Here is a 14,125-nt window from a genome sequence, read left to right on the forward strand (position 1 = left end):
CAAAAAAAATATCCAAGCCGAGGTTCGAACCAGCGACCCTTGACCCGGTCAAAACCCAGCTAACCAAGTGGGCAAGCGGTCATTACTAATCATATAAGGGACGAATTATATTTATGCGGTAGTTAGAAATATTTAAAATAAAAGAGGAAGAAAAAGGCTCGGCTGAGGATTTGAACCCATGACCAAGGGTTCGGCGGAAACGCAACCAACTAACGGTTCCGCGAGTATTTCGTGAAAAGGTAAGGAGTGAAATAATCTTAAGCCATAACTGAATTAGAACAATACCTAAGTTATAAGAAGGGATTATTTTCCTCTCCCGTGACCTAACCTTTCCCCTCTCCTCCTCCCTTCTGCGCGTGACGGCGTTTCGGCTCGAGCGAAGACGAAGCCGACGGAGCTAGGGCTCGACTCCGGCGGTCGGCCAAGGCAAGGCTCCATGGGTTCTTCACAGATCCGAGCTCTCCTCGGTGAGGAGAGCGCGTAGACAGAGGAGTTGCTGGAATATCGAGTTCTCCGAAGCCCTAGAAGTTTTCTCCTTCGGTTGTAAGTCAAGGAACTCCAAGAAGCAAGGTAAGTGCTCTCACCTGCAGTAAGAGTAGCTCTCGGATTCTTGTTTTCCTTGAATTTCGAAGCATGTTGTAAAATTTGATGCTAAGCATTTGGTTCTTCTTCCTTGCTTTCAGAACATGGTGTACAGAATTTAGTTGCTAGGGATTTAGCCCTCTTTCTTTGCTTTTGGAACATATGAAATCAAGATGAGTGGTTCGGCTTTGAGTTAAGTACATATGAAGTTTTATAAAAGAAGGGATCGGAGCATTTTTGCACGTAATGAACATGTAACAAGTCTATAGATCAAGCAAAATCTGATAGGAAAGGTACGTACTATAACAAGAAGGAGAACATGTTGTGCAGATTTGTTTTTAGTTGCTGTATAGAGTTTCCTTTGGTGGTGCAGCATTGACTTCTTTGTTTTGGTTTTCCTTAGCTGTTGTGAGCATATGCAGATTTTCACTTGCTATTGGTTTTAAGTGGGGCATGTAGTTTAGTTTCGTGGTGTAGCACCTCAGATTTTAGATTCTGGGTTTGCTGCAATAAAAAAAAAAGAAAGAAGAGCATCCCTTATAGTTACCTTTTCAAACATAGACTTCTTTGTTACCTTAATGGGCAGATCAGTTTATATAGAGTCTTGAAAGTTTTCCATTTCCGAAGTTGGTCAGACCTGCTAATGCATATGCCAGCTTGATTGATCTAAAGACTAGTCCTATACTTGTTAACTTTCTGCGGATTGTCACAAAGATATCGCAGTTATGTTTTGTAACAATGGAACATCAGAGCAGAGAAACAAAAATAAGAAAACAAGATTTACATCATTTTTATAGAAGGATTTAGTAGACGGTGAGTTTTCTTTGGAGGTTTGAGTTTGGATTTGTACTTTGGTTGTTTCTGCTGCCATGAACCACAAAGGGAGGAAGAAGATGATTAATCGAGTCGGTGAATTGTTTTCTTCAGACTTTATATTGGAAATTCGGATAGATTTCTGATGTAGACTTTTCTAATTGGGATCCACCAATTGTAGTGCAGATTTTATGAAGTTTAGAATGCAGATTTTATTAAGTTTACAAGTGCAGAATTTTATTAGGCTTTCAAGTGCAGAAGTTAGTTAGTGTAGTGAGCATATTTGATTAAGCTTGTATGCAAATTTGATTAAGCTTAGTATGCAGATTTTAGATAAGCTTAGTATGCAGATTTTAGATAAGCTTAGTATGCAGATTTTGTTAAGCTTAGTATGCAGATTTTAGATAAGCTTAGTATGCAGATCTTGTTAAACTTAGTATGCAAATTTTAATAAGCTTAATATGCAGATTTTTGTTAAGCTTTGCATGCAGATTTATGTTAAGCTTTGTATACAGATTTTTGTTTAAGCATTTCAGTGTTAGAATTTGTTTAAACATTTCAGTTTTGTAAGAGGCATTCTTTTTTAAGAAAAGTATAAGAAAGATAAAGAAAAGAAAGAAAAGGCCAAGGCCTTAAGTAGATCCCAAAAGTCAAGACTTTAGGGATTTTGGCACACAAGGTGCCTATTAAAATGCCAAGGCATTTAAAGAAGAAGTAATTAAGATTATAAGTATTTTACTTTTAAGAAGAGGCTAGTACCTAACTTCCGAGGTTGTCGTTAAACAAATCCAGGTGTCCAATTCCGAGGTCTTGGCCCTGGTAGACCGAGGTCTGCTCTTTTAGGATTGGTGGCTCGCTACCCCAACCTATTAGGGAACGCGCATAAGATGGTACTATGTCTGGGCCCAAGAAGAAGTTGATTATTATTTTGAAGTATTATAAGTATAAGTTTTTGAACAAGTAAAGCAAGTTTTACATAAGTATAAAGTATTAAAGAATAAGTTTTAAACAAGTGAATTAAAGAATAAGTTTAGAACAGATGAATTAAGTTTCACTTTGTTTTAAAATCAGCAAGTTGAGTTTTCTTTTATGCTAGCATGTTATTTAGATTAGCTTACTGTTCTTTGCTATTTTCTGAGCATGAGTAGCTTTACATGTTTAGCATTTCAGCATGTCTTGTTCTTTTATTAGTAGAGGAGTATGAGTAGTCTTCAATAAGTAATCAGTTAGATCATGTTATGGATGTATGTACATGCATATCGAGATTTTGTGAGTTAGATAACGCTTACTAAGCAAATTTTGCTTATAGATTGCATCCTCTTACTGCAGATAAAGGAAAGGAAAATATATAGAAAGGAAGGCGACGAGGAGGTGTTCAAAGGATGTGTGATGCCAGGACTATGGAAGCCTTGGGACTAGGAAAGAAGTTTTATTTTAGTTCCCACTGTCTTTTGCTATGTTAGGAGTATTTGAGATAGTATTTGTTATTTTGATATGATTAGGACATAGTAGAAGAATTGTAATCTTGTGTGATGATTTTTGGTGTTGTTCTCTTTTGTTTTGGATTTATTAAACTGCGTGAGAGTCTGTTACATGTTCCAGCCGCCTGTGGCTGTGTATATTATGTATGTATGTCAGTTTAAGGTCATCGGTACAGGGGAGACTCTGCCAAAAATTTTCGGTAGGGTTTCCTTGTGATTTTAATCATACCGGTTAAGTAGAGTTAGTAGTTAAGTAACGGTCACTCTTAGGTAGTAGTAGTAGTAAGAAGGGTGGTCGTTACAGAAACAATGTCAGGTTCAGGGGAAGAACTAATAACTTTAAATATTTTTGAAAACTGCTTCAAAGTTGTAAACTGCTTCAAAGATTAAAACTGCTTCAATTTTATACTTTGAAACTTTGAAAATACTTTGAAAATACTAATAAAACTTTACAGCTTTAGTATTTTCAAAGTTGTAAAGTTTTAATCTTACAAACTTCAAAAGTGTTTTAAAAGATGACTTTTAAAAAATCTATTTGACAAATGTTTAAGTTTGTTTAAATATTGATTTTAAAAAAAATAGTTTTGAACTTCAGTTTTACCATTTTTGAAAAATTGCCTTATATCTTTTTAAAAAGTTTTAATTTTGAAAAAGTTTATCAAATTATTTTCAAAAGATTTCTTTTTTTAACTTTTTTATTTTTGCAAAACCTTTTCATTTGAAAACCTTATAAAAAATTACTAAATTCTAAAAACAATTTCAAATTTTCTAATATTTAAAGTAGATTTTGAAAACTTAGTAGATTTTAAAAACCATTTCAAAAAATATAAGATATCTTTTCAAAACTTATATTTAAAATTTTTACTTTTATCACTTTATAAGATATCTTTCAAATTAATTAACTTATTTTATAAGTTAACTCCCCAAGTAATCCTAACCATTGTCTATTGTCAAGATATTCTTCAATGAATTTTCTATTTCTGTTTTTGATGAATATCAAAGGGGGAGGGTTAGGTAGATTAAGTTAGCAAAATACCAAACCATAGCATAACATTAAAATAAGACTAACTTAAAAACCATGTCACCATGTCATTTTTGCATGATTTTTTTTACTAACTTAACCCAGGTTGTCATTGCATCAAAAAGGAGGAGATTGTTATTGCGATTAGCACTAATGGTCTAACTCAAGTATTTTGATGAATGACAAAATAAGTTAGGTTTGTTGTGATCTAACGATCTAACTGAGTGTGCAGTAGAAGTCCAGATAGGTCGACGGACTGACCCAATATCTTGCAAGAAATCCAGCTAGGTCTATAGGCTAACTGGATAGTTGGTACGAAATCCAACTAGGTCAGCGGGTTGATCGGATAGCCGGTACAAAGTCCAGAAAGGTCGACGGGCTGATCGGATATCTGGCATGAAATCCAGCTAGGTCAACGAGCCAACCGAATAGCCGGCACGAAGTCCAGATAGGTCAATGGGCTGACCCGATGTCTGGCAAGATGGTAAGTTAAGGTAAGTCACTGGAGGAGAGCGACTTGGTGAGGATGTGTTCTCCGTTTGAGGGAACAGTAGGCGTCGATCCAACTTAGATCTATTTTGGAAACTTAAGTTGAGATCTTGACTAGATTCTGGTCTCAAAGAGACAGAATCTAATTACTACTCTATTTTTTTATACTGTGCTAACTTTATTTTGCAGGGTAGTATAATTTTTATTGCCTCGAACTAACCTTTTCTTGCAAAAAAAAGAGCTGCTGGAAAAGGGGGTCTGGGCACCCGGAAGGGATCCGAGCGCCCAGAATGCAAAAGTCTATCTCGTCGCAAATGTGGAGCGCGTTGATTGGCTGGGCCGACGTCACAATCCAAGCTTCCGGAAGGGATCCGAGTGCCCAGAGCTACCTATATAAGGAGCCTTCCACCAGAGCATTAAACACAACTCTTCTTCCACGATTGCTCTATTTCACGCTGCTCCAAAGACTCTCCTGCGACACTGCGAAGCTCCTCCGACAACCTGCGACTCCATTTTAATTTTCTTGTTGTTGGTAATTTAGTTTTATAGTTCTTGTACTAATCTTGTAATTATTTTTATGAACTATTAATATATTGCCCAGCGAAAGCACTCGACGAGGGCAGGCCTTGGAGTAGGAGTCGACAAAAGCTCCGAACCAAGTAAAAATTTGGTATGTTAGCATTGTGCTTATTTTTCTATTTTCGCTGCTTACTCAATTAAGCTTCAACGATCTCTATTCCCCCCCCCCCCCCCCTCTAGCGAACTCTATGATCCAACAACTGTACCACCATGTAGCCGCTTTTTCAAAAAGATGAGGGGGGAACTCAGTAAGATAAGAAAGATGTCGAAGAAGCAAAATATACAAGAGCACAAATGTAGATTGCTTGAGGCTAAATATGAATTGATATGAAAGCTTTATAAAGCTTTTTGTAAAGATTCTAATCTTTCATTTCATATGCGTGATAAACTGTTAGAGTGTATACTAAAAGCCTAGCTTTTATATAAACATTTATAAGAATTACATTGGTCAAAAGTCTACATTTATAAGCTAAGTATAGTTGTTCAATTAATTTATATTATAGATAACATGGCGTGTGGTGTCACACACAGAAGATCATGTTGTTAGTTCCTTATAAATTATAAATAGTAGCTCACGACTAAAATGGATAGGAACAAACCATTGGAATAATAGTAGTGTAATTTGGTATTAGTTTATCTTAACTATAAAATTACACTAGTACACTCTGAGTGTATTGAGCAGGATCATTTGAGGTAGTTTCTTTTTATACTAACTAAATAAAAGAACAAGACATCTGTTATTATAGAAGTGTGTGCTCTTAATCCTAATATAATAACAAGCACATATACTTAATATTTATTTCTTTAATTTGTTAAAGGGTGCGATTTAGTTTGATAAATCAATAGACTCGATAAGTTGGGAAATAATATTATTTATAGTGTGTGTTGTTGATTATAGAAGGAAACTGTGTCCTAGGAATCTAGGTTGATGATGCCCCCAAGAGGAGCTCATAAGGATTGTCATGTAAACCCTGCAGGTAGACTTAGTCCGACATGACAATAAGGATGAGTGGTACTACTCTTGGAGCTAGATATTAATTAAGTGAGTTGTCAGTAACTCATTTAATTAGTGGGCATTCTATATCTTAAACACATGGAGACTAACATGTAGGTGCAGCGGAGGCCGGCAAGAGGGCGGTGAATTGCTGAAATCAAAAATAAACTATACCCTCCTCGGATTTCAACTCAGAAAAGCAATAGAAAAATAATAACGAATAAAGAAATAGAAATTAAGCAGAAGACAGGAATTTAACCTGGTTACAACCAAGAGGGTTGTTAATCCAGGGCAGTGACAAAAGCGCAGTAGAAGATCTCCTTTTGCTGAAGGCGGAGAAGCCTTTTACACTATGAAAGCTTTGAACTATTGCTAGGAAAGACTATACAATTGAATGCTTGAGTTGTATTAAATTCCTAGCTCCAAGGGCCTTTAAATAGCCTCTGGAAATCTGATCTCGAGGGTCCAAGGCGCCTCCAATAGGGGTCCAAGGCGCCTCCAAGAGGTGAGTGGATAAAACTTTATCCGCAGCTCTAAACGGTCAGCTTGACCTGTTGAAGGCGCCTTCATCAAGGCTGAAAGCGCCTTCAAGCTGGAGGCGCCTCCAAGCCTGATGGAGGCACCTCCAAGCTGGCAGCTCAAATTCCAGCTTGCTTTCCTCAGCTTCCGACGCTCCGTTCTTTTGGGTGATTGCGGCCAACCGGAATAGGGCTCACCCGAACCCAATTCCCGGCCTTCTCCTGTAGCAATCTTCCTCCCCAGCTTAACGTCCCTCGAACGTCGCGCACGTTCTTCTCGCCCACCGGTGTACTCTTCCGTAGCTCTCTCGTCCTTCGGACGCATCGAGCCCGTCAGCTCCCTTCCCGTGTCGTCCTTCTCGCTAGCTGCGTCTTCCGCTCGACTTCCTGCGCTCCTAAGCTCCTGCACACTCAGACACAGGGATCAAACATAAAGCAGGACCTAACCAACTTGGTTGATCACATCAAAACTACCAGGGGTCTAACAATCTCCCCCTTTTTGATGTGCATCAACCCAAGTTCAAGTTAGGGTAAAAACAGACACAAAAAGTAATTTTAAAGAAAAATTACTAAACTAGCATGTTAAGCATAAGTTTTGCAATAAATAAAATTACAACACATTTTAGAAAAAATATTAAAATTTTAACCATTCTAGCATGTTAAGCATAAGTTTTGCAATAAATAAAATTGCAACATATTTTAGAAAAAATATTAAAATTTTAAACATTCTAATTCCCCCTTTACTTGTCCATATCTCCTTAACTTATAACCTTTCTCTCCCCCTTTGATCACAGCAAAAACGGGATGATAACTCAAAAATATTTTAGAAAATAAATTTTTAACCTTAGATAAGATTTCAAAAAATTTCTAAGAATGAGGTTTTTGAAAAAATTTTCTAAGTCAAATAAATTTTTGAATGTTAAAAAAATTTCAAGTCAAATGAATTTTTGGATTTTTCAAAAAAAAATTCAAGGAAAAATTAACTTTTAAAAATAATTCTTAGTAAAAATAACTGAGATTTAAAGAGAATTCTAAGAAAAAAATCTATGACTTTTTCACAATAATTTCTAAGTCAAAATCCATTTTTTTTTTGAATTTTTCAAAAAAATGTTTGAAAAACTTTTAAAGCATTATTTAGTTCTGTTTAATGCTTTTTCAGAAAGTTAATTAAACAGTTTCTTTCAATACTTTAGCTTCCAGGTCGTGGCGAGGCACTAGGTCTTCTTGGTTATTGGAACAACAACCACTTCCTTAGACAAAGCTTCTATAAAGAATTTCAATGTTTAATTTTCTCACTATAAGCTTTTAACTAAAAGAGAAATTTAAACTAGCAAAGATTTTGGAACCCAATAAAGGTTCATTCCTGCGGGGTTAGTCAAAAACTTAGGGGGTACATGATTTTTGGGTACTTTTCTAAGTTGACCCTGGTGTTTTCTAATGTACCAATTTCATTTTTCATAAATTCTTAATTTTGATTTAGGAAATTTATTTAAGCATGCATCATGATATTTCAATTTCTCAATTTCTAATTTTAATTTATCATTTTCTGATTTTATGCTATCGTACATCTCAAGTGGACATGCTTTTGCTAATTTCATTTTTAATTCTTTATTTTCTTTTTCTAAATTGAATAAGTCTTTAGAAAGCGATTTAATAAAGCGAAAAGACTGAGTCGGGGTTAGATTTCGTACCCGACTTACCTGACTCGGTGACGCTCCCCCTTCACTGCTGCTTTCTTCTTCTGATGTTCCTCCCCCTTCATCGATGCTCATCTCTAAGCTAGACGTTTCTTCTAGCTGTTGGTTGGCCATCAGTGCTATTCCCGAGAATTCTTCAACTTCTTATTCGGAGGACGACGAATCATCCCACATGGCCTTTAGGTTCTGTTTGGGTCGAACTGGATTCTTGCTCCTTTCCTTACCCTTCTGTTTGCTCTTCAATTTTGGGCAGTCCTCCTTGATGTGCCCTTCTTCATTGCAGTTGTAGCAATGAATCATCCTTTTCTTTCATTGATGCCTCTGCGATCTAAACTTATTAGTATTAAAAAATTTATTGAAGCGTCTTACTAGTAGTGTCGCTTCAGATTCGTCGACCGAGGCTTCTGAGTCATAACCGTTTATTTTTTCCTTTAAGGCAATGTTCTAACTGGTCTTCTCTACTCCATTGGGCTCTGAAGTTCGAGATTCGTGAATGAAAATAATTGTTCTAAAGTACTTACCTCGAGATCCTTAGAGATGTAGTACGCATCTACTAAGGAGGCCCACTCTGGAGTTCTGGGGAAGGCGTTGCGCGCGTACCGGATAGAGTCCTGGTTCGTTACCTCTTCTCCAAGATTAGTTAGTTGCATGATCAGCTCTTTGATCCTTGCTTGGAGCTGCGCTACCTTCTCGCCTTGGTTCATAGTACGCATCTACTAAGGAGGCCCACTCTGGAGTTCTGGGGAAGGCGTTGAGCGCGTACCGGATAGAGTCCTGGTTCGTTACCTCTTCTCCAAGATTAGTTAGTTGCATGATCAGCTCTTTGATCCTTGCTTGGAGCTGCGCTACCTTCTCGCCTTGGTTCATCTGGAGGTTCGTCAACTGGTTCCGGAGGATGTCGCGTCTCGCTAGCTTCGCTTCGGAGGTACCTTCGTGGAGCTCCAGGATTTTTTCCCATAGATCTTTCGTCGAGTCGTAGCTTCCTATCCGATTTACCTCCTGAGGCGGCAGAACGCTGAGTAGGTGGAACTCAGCCTTTCCGTTGGCGACGAAATCTGCTTGCTCCTTTTTCATCCGGGTGTTTTCCTCCTTATCTTTCGGAACTGTATAGCCATATTTCATTATTAAAAGAATGTCAAATTCAGTTTTAAAAAATACCTCCATTTTGCGCTTCCATGTGGCGAAGTCTCCGTCGAACTTCGGGGGATAAATGTTCGCTCCGGCCATCGTCTTGATCGTAGTGCTTCAGTTGGCGGTTAGTCCTTCTGAGGCGATCAGGCTTTGATACCACTTGTAGGTGCAGCAGAGGCCGGCAAGAGGGGGGTGAATTGCTGAAATCAAAAATAAACTATACCCTCCTCGGATTTCAACTCAGAAAAATAATAGAAAAATAATAACGAATAAAGAAATAGAAATTAAGCAGAAGACAAGAATTTAACCTGGTTACAACCAAGAGGGTTGTTAATCCAGGACAGTGACAAAAGCGCAGTAGAAGATCTCCTTTTGCTGAAGGCGGAGAAGCCTTTTACACTTTGAAAGCTTAGAACTATTGCTAGGAAAGACTATACAATTGAATGTTTGAGTTGTATTGAATTCCTAGCTCCAGGGGCCTTTAAATAGCCTCTGGAAATCTGATCTCGAGGGTCCAAGGCGCCTCCAATAGGGGTCCAAGGCGCCTCCAAGAAGTGAGTGGATAAAACTTTATCCGTAGCTCTAAACGGTCAGTTTGACCTGTTGAAGGCGCCTTCAACAAGGCTGAAGGCGCCTTCAAGCTGGAGGCACCTCCAAGCCTGAAGGAGGCGCCTCCAAGCTGGCAGCTCAAATTCCAACTTGCTTTCTTCAGCTTCCGACGCTCCGTTCTTTTGGGTGATTGCGGTCAACCGGAATAGGGCTCACCCGAACCCAATTCCCAGCTTTCTCCTCGAGCAGTCTTCCTTCCCGGCTTAACGTCCCTCGAACGCCGCACACGTTCTTCTCGCCCACCGGTGTACTCTTCCGCAGCTCTCTCGTCCTTCGGACGCACTGAGCCCGTCGGCTCCCTTCCCGTGCCGTCCTTCTCGCTAGCTGCGTCTTCCGCTCAACTTCCTGCGCTCCTAAGCTCCTGCACACTCAGACACAGGGATCAAACACAAAGCAGGACCTAACCAACTTGGTTGGTCACATCAAAACTACCACGGGGTCCAACATAACACACTCATGATAAGAAGGTGCCCATATAGTAATATGGGATTGGTGCGGTAGTTCAATAATAACTCTTTAGTGGAATGAGTTATTATTGATGAACTCGAGTTGGGTGTTCGGGGCGAACACGGGAAGCTTAAGTTCATCGGGAGATCAAAACCAATTTCTCCTCTCGGTCCCTGTCGTGGCCTCTTAATTATAAAGTGTTATACCCACCCATATCCACCTTCTTACCCACCTTAAGGTGGTCGACCAAGCTTAGCTTGGAGCCCAAGCTAGGGCCGGCCAAACCAAGGTTAGATGGGTCAAGTAGGTGGTCGGCCCTAGCTTGAACCGAAGCTGAGGTGGCTGTCCAAATTAAATTAAAAGGATTTTAAGTTTTAAAATATTTTCTTATGTGGAAGCTATGGTTTTAAAAGAGAGTTTAAAATTTAAATCTTTCCTTTTATAGCTTTCTACAAAAGATTAAGAGAAAGGTTTAATATCTTTCCTTATTTGTAGTTAAAAGGAAGATTTTAATTTTTGATAAAACTTTCCTTTTTTGTAACCATACTCATGGTTTTAAAAGAGAGTTTTAAAAATTATAAATCTTTCCTTTTATAGATTTCTACAAAAGATTAAAAGAAAGATTTGATATCTTTCCTTATTTGTAGATTGAAAGGAAGATTTTAATTTTGGAGAAAACTTTCCTTATTGTAATCATCCACATGTTTTAATAGAGAGATATTAATTTATAAAAGTTTCCTTTTATAGCCAACCATGAAGGGAATTCTTTAAAGAGAAATTTTTATTTTAAAATTTTTTGAAAATAAAATAGGAAGTTTTAATTTTAAAACTTTCCTTGTATAGAGGATTTGAGGTGGCCGGCCAATAGAAACAAGAAAAGGAAAATTTAAATTTTTCTTTCATTGGCAAGGAAAATAAGAAAGTTTTTATTAAAACTTTCCTTACTTACCAAGACCAAGGAATATAAAAGAGAGGGTAGAGGTGTCTCACCTCATAACAATACTTCTATTATTCCTCTCTTCTCTTCCTTGGTGTGGTCGACCCTCTTCCTTCCCCTCTCTTCTTCTTGTGGCCAAACCTCATCTTCTCTTGGAGTTCTTGTGGTGGCCAGATCTTGCTTGGAGAAGAATGAGAGAAAGGAGGCTTTGTTTCTAGCATCCCTTGGAGCTTGGTGGTGGTGGCCGAACCTCATCTTCTCTTGAAGTTCTTGTGGTGGCCGAATCTTGCAAGAAGAAGAAGGAGACTTGAGTGGATTCTCGTCTCGGTAGATCGTCACCCACATGACGTCCGAGATAAGAAGAAGAATACGACAGAAGATCGTGAGGTCTATAAGCTACATAAGGTATAACTAGTTATTAGTTTTCGCATCATAACTAGTTCATCCTTTTGTTTAGATCTTGAAATACAAAATACAAGAGGCTAATGAATCTAGGCTATCGAATTTATGTTTTCGATTTTGTGTTTCTTTTATTTTTCGAACTTGTGATTCGATTGTTCTTATTGGTTAAATCTAGGGTTACTATAAGGAGATTAAATATTGAATTTCTTTGTAAGGCTTTGTCTAGGCAGTGGTGGATGATCCTATACCCAAGAAAGCCTAGTGCCTCGCCACGTTTGACCTGGAAGCCGAACTTTGAAATAAATATTTAATCAAATTTGTAACATAGGTGGATTTGGATCAATAATGTTAAGCATCATTTGCGATCCAAGTCTAAACCTCTAAGAACAGATAAATTGAATTTGGAATCAATAATGTTAAGTTCTGTTTGCGATTCCAAATTTAATTTCTAAAGAACACAATAGGTTGTTAGGAAAGGTTCAGGACTTATACAAAATTTTTATACAAGGGAACCGGTACGATATTCTGAATAGCAACCAACACAAACATCATTATAAGTTGTCTAAGTTGCCAAGAAAGAGTTCCTTTGCACGAGTAAGAAACCAATGTATTTCCACGGGTCGCCCTTGTTCTGTATATAAGTTCTTTAGAATTTCTCATATTGTTTTTTGTGGATTAGCATCTTGAGGTCCTTTGATGGGCATAAAGAAATCATCTTGGTAGCAACCACCAAACCAATAGAACAAAGGTGATCTCTGCTACTAGTCCGCAAGGGTTCTAGGTCCCGTCCGGCTCCAGACCGAAAAGACCTAATGGAGTCATCCCAACTCTCAGATCAAAGATGCTAACGGGATGGGAATAGAAGTGGGGAAACTCTATGCCTCACCTGTCTCCCCAAACATTGACTTCGTACAGGGTAGTACTCTTGGAAAGATATAAGATCACCGCATGAACAAGTTCTAAAGTCACTCAGGTCACTCTCGAGGGATCGACCACTATTAACAATTCTTTTTTTGTAAGAGAACTCTTTTTCATGTTCATGCCTACATGCTAAGCCCACTATTGATGTTAGAGTCTGAGTGTGGGCCCTCTTACTAATACAACCAAGTTCCGAATGAGAAAGACCAAAAGAATCTTCGTTTTGTTAGTAGAACCAATGTCGCATCAAATACTTTATTTGATTTTCTCACTCGCCCCTCTCGCATGCGCTCGAGACTATCGGAAATACCCTATATCTCCCTAATATCATTGGTCGATCCCCAACAAGTCATGCATGGTATTTCTCAAAGCCTACAGAAGATTCACAAAAGGAAATTTCTATAACAAGATACAGAAACATAAATAGAAACATATATAAGACTCTCTCTCTCCAACACCAGTCATGTATGGTATTTCATTCAAAACATAGAAAGATCTATCCCTTATGGTAATTTTGAGCTATTCATTGATCCTCTTGCATGCATGTGCTCGAGCCCCAAGGTAGTGAATGGAAAGGGCTTCTTTAGATGGCTCGCTTTACCCTAATGGTCGAGCCATCTAAAGAAGCCCTTCATTCATGATTTTGATACGTACCCCAAAGGCAATTGTAGACTATCCTCTGACCATTCACTTACCAACTATGATTTTTGTCAGTCCAAGTAGATTACAATATTACATGAATGGCATTCAAAACTATAAAAGATCTACCCTTAACTATAAAATGAGGCTCTCAGTTCATATATCTCCCTAATATCATAGGTTGATCCCCTTCTTCTGAATCATTAATGGAAGCGTAGAGTGAATGGCCCAAATTCATTCATGATTTAGCAGCCCCAAAGGCAATTGTAGACTATCCTCAGGCCATTTACTCTACCAACTATTCTTATAGTCGAGCCAAGTAGATTATAGCGTGAATGGCTTCAAAACTATAAAAGATCTACCCTTCTCAGTCGAATATATGCCTATCGGAAATACCCTCTCTTGCTCAAGCCTATCGAAAATACCCTCTCTCTCTCCCAAATAAGATTGGTTGAGCCCAGAAGATTACAGTGTAAATGACATTCAAAACTATGAAAGATCTTTCCAACTAATCTGATCTATCTCGAACTTAATTAAAGCAAGTTATCTGACGATACGTCAACCATAGTCATGAATAATTTTAGACCATTCACTCTTACCCTAATATTAACTATAAAATGTTCTTGTCCTCAGCCCTCTCCCTTGTCCTAATTAGAGTTTCCTTTTATCTTCAAATTCCCTCCTTTCAAAAGCTCCACTGACTAGGCAAAAAGCTAGAGTAATAAAACAACAAGCAATGTTGCTTTAATTTTCTCCTCATCTGTTGAGATTGAAATTGACATTCTTTTGAAAAGGGATAGGTAGTTTGCACGCAAGCTAAACTTCTTCATTCAAGGAGTTCCTTGCTTATCTTTCATAGGTTTCTTAA

The 14,125-nt window shown here is 38.1% G+C and overlaps 1 long non-coding RNA gene across 1 annotated transcript; it reads left to right on the forward strand.

Moving 5' to 3' along the window:
• The first annotated feature begins 298 nt into the window (after nucleotides 1–298).
• Nucleotides 299–2,784, forward strand: LOC121968589. Its single transcript, XR_006108226.1, has 3 exons — nucleotides 299–570; nucleotides 684–875; nucleotides 2,725–2,784. It is a non-coding gene; the product is annotated as an uncharacterized LOC121968589 (long non-coding RNA).
• The last annotated feature ends 11,341 nt before the right edge of the window (nucleotides 2,785–14,125 follow it).

The sequence above is a fragment of the Zingiber officinale genome, chromosome 3B, assembly GCF_018446385.1.
Source record: "Zingiber officinale cultivar Zhangliang chromosome 3B, Zo_v1.1, whole genome shotgun sequence".
Lineage (NCBI taxonomy): Eukaryota > Viridiplantae > Streptophyta > Magnoliopsida > Zingiberales > Zingiberaceae > Zingiber > Zingiber officinale.